We start from the raw sequence: 18,097 nt of genomic DNA on the forward strand, positions 1-18,097 counted from the left end.
ATAAAAAAGTAAAAAAAAAAAAAAGTTTTAAAAAATATTAAAAAAAAACACCACCAGGGGGTTCAAATCACCCCCCTTTTCCCTCATTGAAAATGAAACAATTAAAACAAACAAAAACACACATATTTGGTATCGCCATATGCAGAAATGCCAAATCTATCAAAATATAAAATCAATTAATCTGATTGGTACACGGCGTAGCAAGAAAGATACTCCAAACTGCAAAATTAGTTTTTTTTGGTCGTCCCAATATTTTATTAAAATGCAATAACAGGCGATCAAAACATCGCACACAAAAATGGTAAGATGAAAAACACAAGGTCAAGATGCAAAAAAATAAGCCGTCACTGAGCTACAGATCCTGAAAAACAGAGCAGCTATACTTAACCAGACAGACCAAAAAGAAACAAAAACTACACCATCAAAAAATAGATAAAAATGCATATAAAATCACAAATAATCTAATTGACATAATAGGGTATAAATTCTGCAACAACAAAAACTCCACTTAATAATATATAATAATATAGATAATAGTGAAAATTATTGAATATACAAAAATATACAAACTAAAATAGGTTTTGGGAATAGTGGTGCTCTTTTAAGGGAGAGATTTCTTTTTTTACTATTAATGTAAATGAAGAAAGAGCCCGGTCACTGCTCACTGCATTAGCGGAGAGTGATTCAGCAATGTCCTCACATTATGTGTACTGTAGGACTCGGAGATATGATCGGCTGTCACATCAGCAGCTGAACTTCACAGACACATGCACACTGGCAGATCCAAAAATAGCAGACCGGCAGGCCGCGATGAATCAGGATAAACTGCAGGGCAAATTTCACAATGCCCCTGTATAAGAGGCATAAACGTCTACAATGAGAATACTTCAACAAAGACCGGAGAGGTAAGGAATTGTTGGATATTTCCCTTTCAATGAGCACAAACCAATGCACACCAAAAAAAAGTTATTCCGAAAAAATCCATTTAAAGGGAATCTGTCAGCAGGTTTTTGATACCTCATCTGAGAGCAGTATGATGTAAGCAAAGAGATCCAGAATCCATTGATGATGACTTAGATTTCTGGGTGCAGCCGTTCTGACACTATCATAATTTTTAGATTTAGCAATACAGCAGAGCTGAGAGAGCTGCCTCCGCCCACACCAGGCTCTCTATAGAGATTGTACATTGATAATGAGGTATCAATCGGAGGAGGGGATGTGCTGGACTGGCAGGTCTGCCAGTGAGCAATGATAAGTCCTGCTGTGTCCTGCTGCTTAAACAAATTTAGCAAATTAGCAACAATTCGGACTGTAACAAGACAGGCATCCCTGAATTCTCTTTGTTAACCCTTACAGCATGCTGGCTTCAGATTACATAGCAAAAACCTACAGACAGATTCCCTTTAAAGCTCTCATGGTCCCACATTGAATAGTGGATTCCATAAAAAAAAACTCTGCAAAACTTAAGGGGGCTTTACACGATAGCGATATCGCTAGCAATTTCTAGCGATATCGAGCGTGTAGGTACCCGCCCCCATCGCGCATGCGATTGTTTGTGATCGCTGCCGTAGCGAACATTATCGCTACGGCAGCATCACATGTACTTACCTGGTCGGCGTCGTTGCTGTGACTGCCGAACAATCCCTCCTTCAAGGGGGAGGGACATTCGGCATCACAGCGACGTCACCGCAACGTCACTAAGCGGCCAGCCAATGAAGGCGGAGGGGCGGAGATGAGCAGGACGTAACATCCCGCCCACCTCCTTCCTTCCGCATTGGGGCCGGCGGCAGGTAAGGAGACGGTCCTCGCTCCTGCGGTGTCACACATAGCGATGTGTGCTGCCGCATGAGCGATGAACCACCTGGATAAACAACCCTTACCGATTTTTGAGTTTGGGATGACCTCTCCATGGTGAACGATTTTCACCATTTTTGAGGTCGCTTAAGGTCGTTGGTCAGTGTCACACGCTGCAATACCGTTAATGACGCCAGATGTGGGTCACTAACAACGTGACCCCGACGATAAAACATTAACGATATCGTAGCGTGTAAAGCCCCCTTTAGTTTGGGTCTAAGGTGGAAAGAGACGGCCGGCCACTGCAGCCTCAGGTGAGTACTCACGGGTTGTGGTTCTCTTGGATATCGGGTCTCCAGCAAACTCCAATGGTGCTCTGCCATTGTAGAAAAAGCAGTCCATTAGATCCGTTAAAGCAGGAAAGGCGGCACTTCACGGTGGAGTATATGAAATATTTTAATGTGCAATAGTAAGCAAAGTTACAGCATAATTGGGGAGGGGGGAGTGCAGGTACATCGGACGACGGCCGTTTCTCACTGAAACAGGTGCTTCCACAGGTCCTGGTGTGTCCTGCTGCTTAAACAAACTTAGCAAATAAACAACAACTCCGACTGTCACAAGACAGGCATCCCTGAATTCTATTTGTTAACCCTTACAGCATGCTGGCTTCAGATTACATAGCAAAAACCTGCTGACAGATTCCATTTAAGCTCTCATGGTCCCACATTGAATAGAGGAGTCCATAAAAACTCTGCAAAACTTAAGCCTGCTTTACACGGTACGACCGATTGTGCGATTTCACAATAATAATAATAATAATCTTTATTTCTATAGCGCCAACATATTCCGTAGCGCTTTACAATTCAGGAGGATCATATACAAACAAGTAACAGTTATAGAAATACAATATTTAGAGGGAGAAAAAATATAACCCTGCTCGTGAAAGCTTACAATCTACAATGAGATGGGGGGAGAGGCAAGGTTCAAGTGCTTATTTACAATGACAATCCAACCATCTCACGGAAATGGGGCTGGATAATGGTTTCCTGGACCAGTGGGCCCAAGCCTTGAGATGCCTTTGGGTGCCATGGAGTTTGATGTGGAGCTATGTTGTGAGAGGTTGTAGAGGGACTATGTGAATCGAATCTGATTAGGGAGTGTGATAGGCCGCCCTAAAAAGATGCGTCTTTAGGGTGCGTCTGAAGCTGAGTAAGTTGTGATTTGTCCTAACTTCTTGGGGTAGAGCGTTCCAGAGGGTTGGTGCAGCTCGGAAGAAGTCTTGGATCCGGGAGTGGGAGGTTCGAATTAGTGTGGATGTTAGTCGAAAGTCGCTTGCAGAGCGTAGAGAACGGGTGGACTGATAGACAGAGAGAACGTTGGAGATGTAGGGGGGTGCTGCACTGTGGAGAGCTTTGTGGGTGAGAACAAGCAGCTTGAATTGGATCCTATGATATATGGGCAGCCAGTGCAATGACTGGCACAGAGCAGAGGCATCCGAGTAGCGGTTAGCCAGATAGGTGACCCTGGCTGCTGCATTAAGGATTGACTGTAGAGGAGAGAGTCTAGTTAGGGGGAGACCAATTAATAGAGAGTTACAGTAGTCCAAGTGAGAGTGGATCAGGGCCACGGTGAGGGTTTTTGTCGTTTCCATAGTGAGAAAGGGGCGGATTCTAGAGATGTTCTTGAGGTGCAAGCGGCAGGTGCGGGCAAGAGATTGTATGTGGGAGGTGAAGGAGAGATCAGTGTCAAGTATAACCCCCAGGCAGCGGGCTTGCGGCCTAGGACTTATCGTTGTGCCACACACAGAGAGGGAGATGTCAGGTTGAGGAAAGTTCAATCGATCGTACCCGCCCCCGTCCTTTTTGCGTCACGGGCAAATCGCTGCCCGTGTCGCACAAAGTTAGTAAACCCCGTCACACATACTTACCTCTCGTGCGACCTCGCTGTGGGCGGCGAACGTCCACTTCCTGGAGTGGGAGGGACGTTCGGCGTCACAGCGACGTCACACGGGCGCCGGCCAATAGAAGCGGAGGGGCGGAGATGAGCGGGACGTAAACATCCCGCCCACCTCCTTCCTTCCACATAGAGACGGTGGCGGCCGCGGGAGGCAGGTGAGCTGCTCATCGTTCCCGTGGTGTCACACGGAGCGACGTGTGCTACCACGGAAACGATGGTCAACTAAAGTAAACGATATTATGGCACCTAACGAGCAGTACCCGACTCACGATTTGTGAGCGATACTGCGTCACTAGGAGGTGTCACACAGGCCGGCATCGCCAGCGATGCCGGATGTGCGTCACAAAAACCGTGACCCCGACGATCTATCGCACGATAGATTGCCTGGTGTAAAGCAGGCTTTAGTCTGGGTCCACATGGCCAATGGTTGCGCTATACTTCTTCTACAATGCGGCATTATATAAGTGAAAGTGGTAGTCTCACAGCCGGGAAATTGACGGGGAATAAAAAAAAAAAAAAAAATTCGCATGATGAGTTTTTGGTAAGTTTTTGATACTGCGTATTTTCGCTGAGTTAAAAATGCAGCACTTAACAGTTCCTGAAAACTGGATGAGATTTATAGAAATCTCCTGTCCACTAAGCTTCATTTTTACGCAGTGTAAATTGACCTGCGGTGCGGGCTTCAATTCCGCAGCATGTCAATTTCTGTTGCGGGTAGATGCAGCAGGTAAAAACGCATGCAATCAGTACTTGACTGTATCAATAAAGTTTTGTCCAAGCCAAATACTGGGAAATATAAAAAGAGTAGCTTTATTAAAAAACATGTCATACCAAAAAGAGACAAAAACCTCTAGCATCAAAAATGCAAGTACCTCCTTACATCTGTGACCTAGTCTCCCGGTACCTACCTGCACGCAACCTCAGATCCTCACAAGATCTCCTTCTCTATTCCCCTCTTATCTCCTCTTCCCACAATCGCGTACAAGATTTCTCCCGTGCATCCCCCATACTCTGGAACGCTCTACCTCAGCCTATCAGACTCTCCCCTACCGTGGAAAGCTTCAAAGGAACCTCAAGACCCACCTCTTCCAACGAACCTACAACCTACAATAGCCCTCAGTCCAGTACACCACTGCACAACCAGCTCTGTCCTCACCTATTGTACCATCACCCACTCCCTGTAGACTGTGAGCCCTCGCGGGCAGGGTCCTCTCTCCTCCTATACCAGTCTGTTTTGTACTGTTAATGATTATTGTACGTATTCCCTCTTTCACTGTAAAGCACCATGGAATGAATGGCACTATAAAAATAAATAATAATAATAATAATTATTATTATTTACATAATAGGTGCAGAAATACTATAGAAAACATCAAATACTCATCATGGGAACGTAGCCTAAAAAAATTCAGTGCTTATTGCAGTCCTTTGTTGGCGGGACTGCAGCGATTACATCATGTCTACAACATGTGACGTGGCAACCAATCAGTGACCTCAGTGGTCACACGTAGACAGGATGTCACCGCTGCAGCCCCGTCGACTACGCACTGCAAGGAGAAGTGAAGAGGCGGCATTGGAGTGGCAAGGATTTCAAGGAGTAGGTAATACATTTTTTATTTTAAAGCATTTTTAAAGCACACAACTTTTTTAAAGCGGTAATGTTGACGACGCAGAGCCCTGCTTGTTCAAGAGAAGAGAAGCTGCGGTGCAGTTCTCGGCAGCAGCTGATACACACAATAGCTGATCGGTGGAGGTGCCCCCTTAGGTTACTATTGGTGCATTTACAGACTTTTTTTTTTTTTTCGCGGTCCATTTAATTTCTCCATACAAAGCCTGACATGCACCATGACCTGAGAAGGAGGTGGAAGGAGAAGGATCTGTTACTAAGATGTTGTCTATTACTTTTATAATAATTATATTTTTTCATTTATATAGCGCTATTAATTCCACAGCGCTTTACATACATTTGCAACTCTGTCCCCATTGGGGCTCATAATCTACATTCCATATCAGTATGTCTTTGGGGTGTGGGAGGAAACTGGAGACCCCAGAGGAAACCCACGCAAACACGGGGAGAACATACAAACTCCTTGCAGATGTTGTCTTTGGTGGGATTTGGACCCAGTACCCCAGCGCTGCAAGACTGTAGTGCTAACCACTGAGCCACCGTATATTGAGGATCTATGCTTAGGATAGGTCATCAATGTCTGATTGGTCATGATCCAACACCCCACACTCCCACCGATCAGCTGTTCTAGGTGCTGATTGTGGCAGCAGGCAGCTGGAAATGCTCAATTCCGGAGCTGCCCTGTCTTCTGATAGTGGCTGTGGTCAGGTATTGCATATCCGCCTCCTATTGAACTGAATGGGAGGCGGATGTGCAGTACCTGAATGCGGCCGCTATCAGTTGACGGGGCAACTGACCATTTCCGGATGCCTGCTGCCACCATCAGCACAGAGTACAGCTGATCGGCGGGAGTGCGGGTTGTCGGATCACAGCCAATCGGACATTGATGACTTATCCTATTGTCTGTCCAACAGAGGTGACGGTAATATATACAATTGAAGATCTCTGTGGGTAACTGATCAGGACAATTAAATTTTAACCTACTGGGAGGAACCAGCATCGCATGTGACAATTGCCTGATAGTCAAGACGGTTTTTAAGTGGATGAGCTTGCATTGATCTATTTACAACGGAAGTCACAGCTTATTATTATTATATGAACCTTTACAGTGACTTCTATAGTCCAAATATTGTGGATCAATTTTATGAATTAACTAGCTGTAGTATCCGGGCGTTGCCCGGGATAGTAACTGTCTGTGTGTGTCTGTCAGTCTGTCCCTCTCCCCAGTCTCTGTCCCTCTCCCCAGTCTCTGTCCCTCTCCCCCGTCTGTCTCTTTCCCCCATCTGTCTATGTCTGTCTTTCACTGTCTGTTTCTTTATCTCTCTGTCTCTTTCCCTGTCTGTCTGCCTCTTAGGCTATGTGCGCACGTTGCGTCGGAGTACCTGCAGTTTATTCTGCACGTTTTCCTTCCCTTGGTTTTTGACCAAATGGCTTTTGACCATTTTTTAGCGCTAAAAACGCATGCGTTTTTACCGCGTGTTTAGTGCGTTTTTTTATTTTTAAAACTTTGAATTTTTATTGAGATTTTCAATTTACGTTTTTCATACATAAAATAAAACATAAAATTCAGAATTCTTATCGAACCTAGACAAACAATGACAGGACAGGTGAGGAGGGTTAGGAGGGGAGAGGAGAAATAGGAGGGAAGAGGGAAGGGTTTCAAGAGTCCATGCTCCTTCCATAGGACCCATAGGCCTCAGTCTCACAGATCCTCCTGTCCCGCAAAGTAGTCCCATGGTGCCCACACGGCCTGGAAACGGTCAACTGTGTCATGCAATAGTGCCGTGAGATGTTCCATGCGTCTAACGTCCAGTAATCTATACTTGAGGCTCTGGAGTGAGGGTGTCCCTGGCTGCCTCCAATTCTTTGCAATTAAGCATCTGGCCGCCGTAAGGATGTGGGACAAAAGCTTAGAGGCCGTTTTTCCCAATCCCCCATTCCCAAGACCCAGAACATAGATCAGGGGATCAAGATCAACCTCTATATATAGTACTTTATGGATCAACCCTCTAACCCGCTCCCAGAAGGGGACTATCCCTGGACAGGACCAGAATATGTGCAGAATGGTGCCCCTGCCTCCCCCGCATCTCCAGCAACAAGCCGGTATGGAGGGGTCTATGCCATGAAGGAAATCTGGAGTGTGGTACCAAAATAGCAAAATTTTATAGATATTTTCCTTATATAGTGTGCATATTGACGTCTTGGCGGCGTTTCCCCAGATTGCTGCCCATTCCTGAGGAAGTATCCGCCTTCCCAATAGAGACTCCCATTTCCGCATGTATGGAAAAGACCCCTCGGGCCCCTCCCGTGACTCAGAAAGCAAAATGTAAATTTCCGAAATTAGTCCCTTAGTATCAGTGCCCCTTCTGCAAATTTTCTCAAAATCTGTGGGAATCGAGGCCCCTGCCCTGCCAAACAAGGAGCCAGCCAAGTCTCTGATCTGCAGATATTGGAAAAACTCTCGATTAGAGAGAGAGAATTTATCTCTAAGGTACTCAAAGGAATGGATCTGCATTGTACTTCCATCTATAATGTCTGCAAATCTGAATAGACCTGCCTTGAGCCAGGGGTGCACCATGTCCGACTCCAGACTGCTTGGGAGGAAGGGTTGGTATATGAAGGACACCAGAGGGGAGCAGGGGGATGCCAAAGGAAATCTTCTAATGCAAAATGCCCAGAGGTCCCTAGTGAACTGCATCGGTCCAAGAAGAGGGGGGGGGGGGCGAATCACACCGGGCCGGGGGCCACAGGAGCGTGTTTGGATGTATAGGCGCCAGCCAAAGTTTTTCAATCTCAGTCCACCTGTTGTATGCCCAAAGGGACACGTTTAGTGCGTTTTTAGCGCTTTTTACCTGCGTTTCTGGAGATGCGTTTTGTAGATCAAGACACTGAGAAATAAAGTTGAAATAGTCAAAAAAGAATGAAAAAAGAGAAAAAAAGTATAAAATTAACTTTTAATAAAACTATATGGGAAATTATCATTTTTAAAGAAAAAATAGTGGTTATGCACATTTTATCATAAAAATAGGTGAAGTTTATAATTTTTTAACATTTAAATTTTCGGTTATTGTGTGTGTGTAAAGGAACATTAGAACCCATTAATTTTTGTCCAGAAAAGCATGCGTTTTTGGAGTCAAAAACGCAGTGGAAAAGCAGGTAAAAAGCATGAAAAACGCAGGAATTGTGATTTTGGTTGCGTTTTTCCATTTCTCATTGACTCCAATGTTAAGGAAACGCTGCAGAAATGGCAAAAACAACTGACATGCTGCTTCTTTTTCTGCATGGTTTTTGACCACAAATATGCAAATTAAACGCTGCAGAAAAAAAAGCAAAGTGCAGACAGGATTTCTGCTTTTCCCATAGACTTTGCTGGAAAACAAAAACGCATGCGTTTTAGCGCAAAAACGCTGCTGCTAAAAACGCTGCAGAAACGCGGAAAAAAACGCAACGTGCGAACATAGCCTTACTCTGTCTGTGTCTGTCTCTCTCTCTCTGTCTGTCTCTATCCGTCTCCCCACCGACATCTTATTACCTCACACATAAGCTTCTTATACTAACAATGTCTTTTGTTCCTATAGCAACCAATCACAGCTGCTATTAAAACCAGTAGTTCCAGGTTCCATTTAGTTTAATGGCGGCATGTTTTTAAGAGACTAGCTGTAAAGCGCGGGGTTACATTTTCCTATCAAAACATAGTCTACGATGTTCCCTGGGTCACATGAAGTGTCTGTGCAAAATTTCGTGATTGTAAATGAGACGGTGCGGATTCCTTTACACTCATACATACCTACACTCAGCTTAATATATTAGATTTTAAAAGTCTTTTTATGTATTAAATATGTTTAGCTAAAGCTCCATAAAGTGACAAGTTTCTATTAGTGCGGATTTTTCCTTATTGATATTTTCCTTCCAGATACATCAGCTTGGCATTGCATTTGATCATTTATCCAAAATGTCCCAGGAAACTGTTTTTCAACAGAGCAACAGCAGGAAGCCCCATGTTGCTCAGGGCACTGTGAGCGGCCTGCATGCCCTAAATATGCTCCCATGGCCTCCAGTGTCTCCGGTCTTGTCTCCCCTTGGAGCACATCTGTGACATCATTATTCAGCAATTACAAAGCAGCTGCCAGCAGTGGATCTTGATGATTTGCTGTCCAAGTCCATTCCGTGCTACAAAACATTCCTCATACGGCCATTAATAACCTCAGTGATAGCAGGGGATTTCTGCTCAGACTCCATATTGAATAAAGATGGTCTAAAAAATGTAGTTTCCATTTTTTATCAGTTTCACATCAGTAACGTGTCTATCCATCCTGTGATTTCCATAATTCCACAACTTTTTTTTTTCCTTGGGTCTGCATTTTCACTGTTGACGAGTGTATATACAGTATACACACAAGAATGAGGTCAACTAATTTGTCCTTAGTTTGTAAAACTATAAATGTATGCCTAACCTGAAGTCAACAGGAAATGCTGTCACTTGTAGTTCCACAACATTGATTAGCTATGGTGCCCTGACTATAGGAAGCCCCAAATTAATGGCTTTAACATCACCATCCCCTTGTCCATGGCATCTATACCTCTGCGGCAATGAGGCCTTCCAGGTGAGTGATTGGTCACCGCCGCATCTACAGACTGCACTGCCACCTGCTGGAAGAACAAGTATATACACCTCAATCCTATTTGTAGGTTTCTGCAATAATATATAAAATAATTATCCTTTTTATAATTATTACAGTTGTTATATCGACATAGTAAACATTATATTACTCTTACAGGATAATAAGTGACAATGTATTTTATTCAGTTTATTCATACTGTCAGCTGAGGTATACATTAGATGTTCACGCGCCTGACACCACCTATAACTTACATTTCACTGATGTCAATGTCACACATGAAGCATTTTTCATAAACATGTTCTTTGGTTTTTTTTTAAGGATAGAACATGTACCCAATATAGTTTATGGTGTAATTGTCATATGGATTGTGTGTCAGCAAAAAATCCCCGGAGACACGTCCATTTTAGATCCAAGTCACAGACTAAAAATTATCCATACAATTATCCATGGGTCAGTAAAAAGCGCCTGCTTATCACTTAGATCGCGCTGTCAAATACTGACAGCGTGATTTAACTGGCTGCGGCGGGGATTGCGCCGTTCCACGCTGTCATCGGTGGCCCAGTGATGCATTCACGAGGCGCCAATGAGTTGCCATGGTAGCGTGGGGCAGCTGATGACCCCTGACGCGACCATAAAAAAATAAAAAATAAATATTTTTTATATAGCGCTAACATATTCCACAGCTCTTTACATGCATCAGGAACACTGTCCCCATTGGGGCTCATAATCTAGATTACCTATCAGAATGTCTTTTGGGGAGGAAACTGGAGTACTCAGAGGAAACCCACGCAAACGCAAGGAGAACATACAAACTCCTTGCAGATGTTGTCCTTGCTGGGATTCAAACCCAGGACCCCAGCGCTACAAGACTGCAGTGCTAACCACTGAGCTACCGTGCCGCCCATAAAGTATTTCCTGTGAGAGCTGACAGAGTGTTGGCACTCACAGGAGATGAGCATTTCTGCTGATCAAAGCGATGCTGCTCTGATCAGCAGAAATGAACAAGCGATCGGACTGTGCAGTGATAAAGTCCCCTAGGGCAGGGTTCCCCAACTCCAGTCCTCAAGGCCCACCAACAGTGCATGTTTTCAGGATTTCCTTAGCATTGCACTGCTGTTGGAACCAGCACCTGGGCAGGTAATTACATTAACACCTGTGCAATACTAAGGAAATCCCAAAAACCTGCACTGTTGGTGGGCCTTGAGGACTGGAGTTGGGGACCTCTGCCCTAGGGGGACTAGAAAAATAAATTAAAAAAAAATGTAAAAATAAAGATTTAAAACTATGAAAAAATAAAAAAAACTAAACGTTCAAATCACCCCTCATTCACCCCTTTGAAAATAAAATTAAAAAAATTTACACACATTTGGTATCGTCACGTTCAGAAATGCCCAATCAAAATATTTAATCAATTAATCTAATTAATAGACGGTGTGAAAAAAATAAAATTCTAAACCCCAAAATTAAGTTTTTTAGTCGCCGCAATTTTTTTCAAAAAATTCTATAACAGGCGATCAAAACGTAGCATCTGCACAAAAATGGTACCATTAAAGCATCAGCTCAAGACGCAAAAAAAAAAAAAAAAGCCATCACTGAGCCCCGGATGCCAAAAAATTAGAACACTATGGGTCTCGGAAAATGCTGACAAAAGCGCAATTCTTTTTTCACCCCTATACATATAGTAAACCTATACATGTTTGGTATCTATGAACTCGTACCGACCTGAGGCATCGTATGGATACATCAGTTTTACCATTTCTTGAACCGGGTTTGTAAAAGACCCCCAAAGCTATTGTGCAATTGCACTTTTTTTCAATTTCACCGCATTTGGAATTTGTTTCCCGTTTTCCAGTACACTATATGGTAAAACTAATGGTTTTATTCAAAAGTACAGCTTGTTCCGCAAAAAAAAAAAATAAGCCCTTATATGGCAATATTCATGGAAAAATAAAAAGTTATGGCTCTTGGAAGAAGGGGAAGAACAAACAAAAATGAAAAACAGAAAATCGAACAAGGGTGACTAGGTTCACATTTCCGTTGTTTTGCATCAGTCACATGCATTGCTTAACACTTGTGACTGATGCGTTGTACAATGGATGACAAGTATTGGAAGAGAAAGCGGATTCTGTTATAAAACAAGAGACAGAGAGAACGATCAGCTGATCGCTCTCATTAGCCGGCCGCCGGGTGATCAGCTGATCGCTCTCATTAGCCGGCCGCCGGGTGATCAGCTGATCGCTCTCATTAGCCGCCTGCCGGGTGATCAGCTGATCGCTCTCATTAGCCGGCCACCGGGCGATCAGCTGATCGCTCTCATTAGTGGCCGCCAGGCGATCAGCTGATCGTTCGGCCGCCGAGAGAGAGCATGCGCAGCAAAATCAAAAGGATTCCGCTGCTCAAAAAACACTACATGCTGCGTTCCTGCCACCCAACGGTCAGTCGTTCCACGACTGATCAGTCGTATGGAGGATGCAACGCAGCGTCATCAGTCACAATCTGCCGCTCATATAAGTATATGAGCACAACGGAATCCGTCAAACGGATTCCGTTGTTTACCAGAGCCGCGGATTGTGGCTGATTCAAATTGACAGAAATGTGAACCTAGCCTTATGAGAATTCCAAGCAACAGCTTTCATTCGAGTCTAGAACCCATCGTCTTTCATGAGTTTCTTAATATCTGGACCCACAAAAATGCCTCCTTCAGTTTTGCTTCGGACAGTCCTGGCCACTTTGTACACAGTTTTACAAACTTAGGCTATGTGCGCACTAGAAAAGTGATTTTTCTCAAGAAAATTTCTTGAGAAACTTCTGGGAGTTGAAGATTACCGCACCTGCAGTAAAAAAAACGCACCAAAACCATGTGAAAACGCATGCGTTTTTGCCACGGTTTTTCTGCAGGTTGGTCCCTCCGTTTTTTTATAAATAATATAGATAATCGATAGATAGACAGATAATGGATAGAGGGAAAGATGGATAGATGAATAGATAGATAAATAGATGAGAAAGACATATATAATGTCCCACCTCCCTGCATATTCTAAGCTGGCACCCTTTAGTGACTTTCACGTGGCACTAAAGGGTGCTTAGCCTTGTATTTAGCCAAAAAATAAATAAATAATTAAAAAAACCGACGTGGGGTCCCCCCTATCTTTTGTACCCAGCTAGGGTACAGCAGACGGCTGCAGCCTGGCAGCTGGCAGCTTTACCTTGGCTGGTAATCCAAAACAGAGGGCACCCCACACTGTTATTTTACATTAAATAAATAATTTAAAACAAAAAACGTGGGGGTCCCCCCCAAATTGGATCACCAGCCAAGGTAAAGCGGACAGCTGTGGTCTGGTATTCTCAGACTAGGGAGGTCCACTGTTATTGGACACTCTCCAGGCTAAAAATAGCAGGCCGCAGCCGCCCTAGAAGTGGCGCATCCATTAGATGTGCCAATCCTGGTGCTTCGCCCCAACTCATCCTGGCATTAGTGATGTCAGGCGTCTATCAGATATCCGACATCACCAACCCAGTCAGTAAGAAATAAAAAATAGACAACAAAAAAGTTTTATTTGAAAAAACACTCCCCAATACATTCCCTCTTTCACCAATTTATTGAAAAGAACAATCAATTCCAGGTCCAGCGTAATCCAATAAGGGGGTCCCACAACGATCTATACCATAGTCACTGTCCCAGTCAATGAAGAACAGAATGTTCCCCATTGGCTGGGAGAGTAATGCAGTGACCTAAGCTAACATCAATAGGTCACCCAGGTCACTGCAGGGGATGACTAGCGCTGCTGTCAGGAGGTTGGATGAGATCATTACCTGCAGTATCATTACCTGCAGATCTCCTGCAGATCTCCTTCTCTCCTGACGTCAGCGCTGTCACTGCCTTCTATGCCTGCCACATTCTAGCAGTATCGCGAGAGACTGTGACGTCACCACTAGTGACAGTCTCGGGCCGCCCGCGAGACGGGCATAGAAGGCAGTGACAGCGCTGATATCAGCAGAGCAGGAGATAGTCACTGCAGGTAATGATCTCATCTAACCTGACAGCAGCGCTCGTCATCCCCGCGGCTGCCCGCACTGCAGTGTGATAAGCTGCTAATACTGCAGGGCGGGCAGACACTGACACTGCAGTGCTGGCAGCCGCGGGGCTGGAGCGGGACACAGACTGCACGGGCCCCCGACGGAGGTCACACGGAAGTGCTTCCATGCGGCGTCCAGAGAGTGTGATGTGTGTGTTTACTCTGCTCCGCTTCCTCTTCCTGTCATAATGACATCACTTCCCTGCAAAACGCAGGCAGTGATGAACAATACCGCAGGTAAATCGCGGCTATACCGAGGGTATACCGCACATCATTTGCTACCTGAGGTATACCCGCGGTATTTCGCGATTACATTACAGTGAATGGAGTGAAATACCGCAGCTACCTGCGGAAAAGAAGTGACATGCACATTTTCTCAAGATATTCTGCAGAAAGAATTTTCTTTAGAAAAAAAACGCAGTGCGCACAGCTATTTTTTTTCCCCCATAGATTTTGCTGGGAAATGTCTGCAGAAAGATTAAACATTTCTCAAGAAATTTCTACAGCAAAACCGCGGGTAAAAACACAGTGTGCGCACAGGGCCTTAAGCCTCGTGCACATGTTGAGTATTTGGTGAGTTTCTCACCTCAGGATTTGTAGCCAAAACCAGGAGTGGAACAATCAGAGGAAAGTATAATAGAAACACAGCACCACTTCTGTATTTATCACCCACTCGTGGCTTTGATACTGAGGTAAAAAAAAAAAAAACACCAAATACTCAACGTGTGTATGTGGCCTTCTACGTTGTTAAAAATGAATGCCTAGTCCACACCTTGAGTATTTGATCATTTTTTTTACCTCAGAATTTGTTGCCAAAACCAGGAGTGGGTAATAAATACATAAGTGGTGTCATGTTTATATTATACTTTTCCTCTGATTCTTCTATGCCTGGTTTTCTCTCACAAACACTGAGGTAAAAAAACTCACCAAATACTCAACGAGTACATGAGGCCTAACGGTGCAGCCAGAAAGTGTAGCTGGCAGCAGATCCAGAGTTGCGCCATCCTGCCTCCCTGTTTCGTATCACCGGTATATTGAGACGTTGCATTTGCGGTGTGGGTGGCCTCCTTCACATGTCCATGTTTCCGGTACGTGTGAGGTCTGTTTTCACATGTACCGGAGACAGACACATGTATGTAGACCCATTAAAATCAATGGGTCTGCGTTTTCACATGGACCGTGTGTCTGTGTGGAGCATACATGTGGCCTTGTGCTCCACACGTAGACATGTCAATTTTTCTCCGGTAGCACAGGTGTCACCCGGACCGTACACTGATGTGATCCGTATGACAAAGTGACGTACCGGAGAAAACCACGTGTCTGAAATAAAATGCTTTTTTATACTCACCTGTCTCCACTGCTGATGTCTCCGGCGCTGCTGTCACTTGCTTCTGACCCCCGCTCATTATGCTCATTGCATATGCACTGCACCGAGGACCGGAACTAACAGCAGCGCTGGACACAGTAGCACCATGAACAGGTAGAACAAGTGTAAGGCTATGTCCGCACGTTGCTTTTTACCTGCTTTTTTGCTGCTTTTTCAACTGCAACGTTTAATGCCAAAATGGTTGTGTTCTGCTTTTCAAGCAAAGTCTATGGGAATTTGGTTTTCTTGTCCGCACTATGCAGTTCAAACTGCAGCCTTTTTGTTGCAGAACATTGGTCAAAAACTCAGCTTTGCAGTGCAAAACCCAAATGGCAAAAACAATTGACATGCAGTTGAAAAAGCAGCAAAAAAGCAGGTAAAAAGCAACGTGCGGACATAGCCTAAAAGTTCACACTGTCAGCTTGCTATGCGGATATCACACTGACAGCACAAGCTGAATGCACACATATATGCACCTACACCACGGACCGTGCAAAACAAGTGTTTTTTGCACGGACATGTGAAAGAGGCCTAATCCTATTTTCAATGCGGTTGTGGTTTTTATAGTCGAAATACATTTAGTTTATTTTAACAGTAAAAAAACCCATGTGGCTTTTCAGACCCAGTGTTTGATGAATTTTTAAAAGCTCCTCGACCGCTGCATCTGAATATCCTAAAAGGATGGAGCTTCACAGCCATATATTGTGGTTGATAATAGCACAAGCTCATTACACCTGTAATTATTCCATAACCTGGCATACACCGTATACAAGTGATGTCACGTCTGAAGATATTTCCCCAATGGTTTCCTCCATGATCACGTTTTTATAGTAGCACTGTATTACGGCTAAGGTCTCATTCAGACGTCCATTTTTCATGGCTAGAACCACGTACGCATTATAACCAATAGGGCTGTTTACACATCTGTGCTTTAATTGCAGATCACAAAAAAAAATTGTGGTGACACGTTCATTTTTGATCCAAATCACAGACCAAATTCACCCATCCAAACGTATGGGTTTTTTTAAGTTCACCTCCTTTTGCTGTCCATTTTTAACAATATAACATAAGGCTATGTTAACACAACGGTATTTTCGGTCTGTGGAAAAAAACTGACCTCTAACTGACAGCACTCGGACCAATGTTATTAACTAGAGCTGTTCTGAAAGTCCGAGTGAAAAAAAAAAATAATCTCATCATGCACTCTCTTCCATGTGTAAGGCCCCACTCACACTTGCGCTATTTTGACGCAAACGGAATCCGTCAGTAATGTAATACAGTTCATTTATTTACAGTGGAAGCGCGTTAATATGCCACGTGTGTGTCATGCAGTACCCGCTTGTGTCCACATGGTGTCGCGCTTCCACTGTAAATAAATGAACTGTACTACATTACTGACGGATTCCGTTTGCGTCAAAATAGCGCAAGTGTGAGTGGGGCCTAAGATGAGACTCACCTATTCAAGTCTATGGGTGCGCAAAAATATTCGGACCCCATATGGAACAACCTTACAGTATCCGATACTTACAGATACATTCCAACTATTAACCTCTTTATGACCAAGGACGAGCCCGTATTATTCCCCGCACATGTCTGTTGATTCGATCAGCAGACATGTGTAGCTAACAGCGTGGGTGGATCTCCAATCCACCTGCGCCTGCTAACCCTTTAAATCTGACAGCACGATCTAAAGCACTCCAGCGGGGATCGCAGTGCTACTCGCCACCATTGGTGTCCCCGTGACGTGATCACAGGGCACCAATGGGTTGTCATAGCAGCGTGGGGTCAGATGACCCCTGTCACTGCCATGACTCACTTCCTCTGAATGACGACAGAGCGGCGACACTCAGAGGAGAGCAGGATTTCTTCTGATCAGAGGGATGCTGAAGCATTGATCAGGAGAAGTGTGGCGCCCCAGGACCTGGTCGCCACAACAGCATTGCCCCTCCAAAGGGTTAATGCTGAGCCTGGAGGTAATTGGGAGGTCTATTGGCCAGTAAGTTTAACATCCAACGCAGTTCTCCCTCAGGCCAGCAGGGGGAGCTCTGAACCTGGAGTTCCAGGGAGCATTCCTTAAGTCTGGCCTGAGGGAGGAGTTAGTGTTCAGTCTGTAGGAGAAAGCAAAGAGTGCGGACGCAGAGTGTGCTGCGCTGTGGAACTGGGGACTAGAGCTGGAGCAGCTTGGCCCAGTGAAACAGGAGGAGCAGAGAGGCACAGAAGAGACTCGGACATCGGAGTCTGTGGCCACCAGGGCCTAAATTACTCCCTGGTAACCGAATCCGAAGGGCAGGAGAGCTGCAAGCACCTGGCCCATAAACAGCCCGAAGGTACAGCTGCATCATCAGGGCCCGGTGTGGACTCCAGCAGAGAAGCACCAGAGAGGGTCTGCGCGGCCTACCACAGAGTGAAAGGGACGTACCACCGGTCCCAGCAGAAAGAGGGCCATTGCTATATCCAGAGAGCAGGGTCCTAGCACAGTAAGGAAAAGAACAGGAGTAGGCCTCATACTCATCTGGCCAAAACGACATCTCAGTTACTTCCAGGCCGGCCGGAGCCCTCTACCACCTGTAACGGTCTCCCAGGACTAACCGTTTGTGAAGTAAAAGAGGAGAAGGTAAAGAGACTGTTGTTTGTGCCTGTTTCTTTCATTGCCTGT

The 18,097-nt window shown here is 44.8% G+C and overlaps 1 protein-coding gene across 1 annotated transcript in view; it reads left to right on the top strand.

Annotated features, from left to right (window-relative positions):
• The first annotated feature begins 815 nt into the window (after window positions 1–815).
• Window positions 816–18,097, top strand: part of TBPL2 (TATA-box binding protein like 2) — a 57,247-nt gene continuing 39,965 nt past the window's right edge. The window contains exon 1 of the mRNA XM_075329891.1: window positions 816–905. The gene's annotated coding sequence lies outside the window, so the exon portion shown is untranslated. The remainder of the gene's footprint in view (window positions 906–18,097) is intronic.

This window comes from Anomaloglossus baeobatrachus, chromosome 12, assembly GCF_048569485.1.
Source record: "Anomaloglossus baeobatrachus isolate aAnoBae1 chromosome 12, aAnoBae1.hap1, whole genome shotgun sequence".
NCBI lineage: Eukaryota > Metazoa > Chordata > Amphibia > Anura > Aromobatidae > Anomaloglossus > Anomaloglossus baeobatrachus.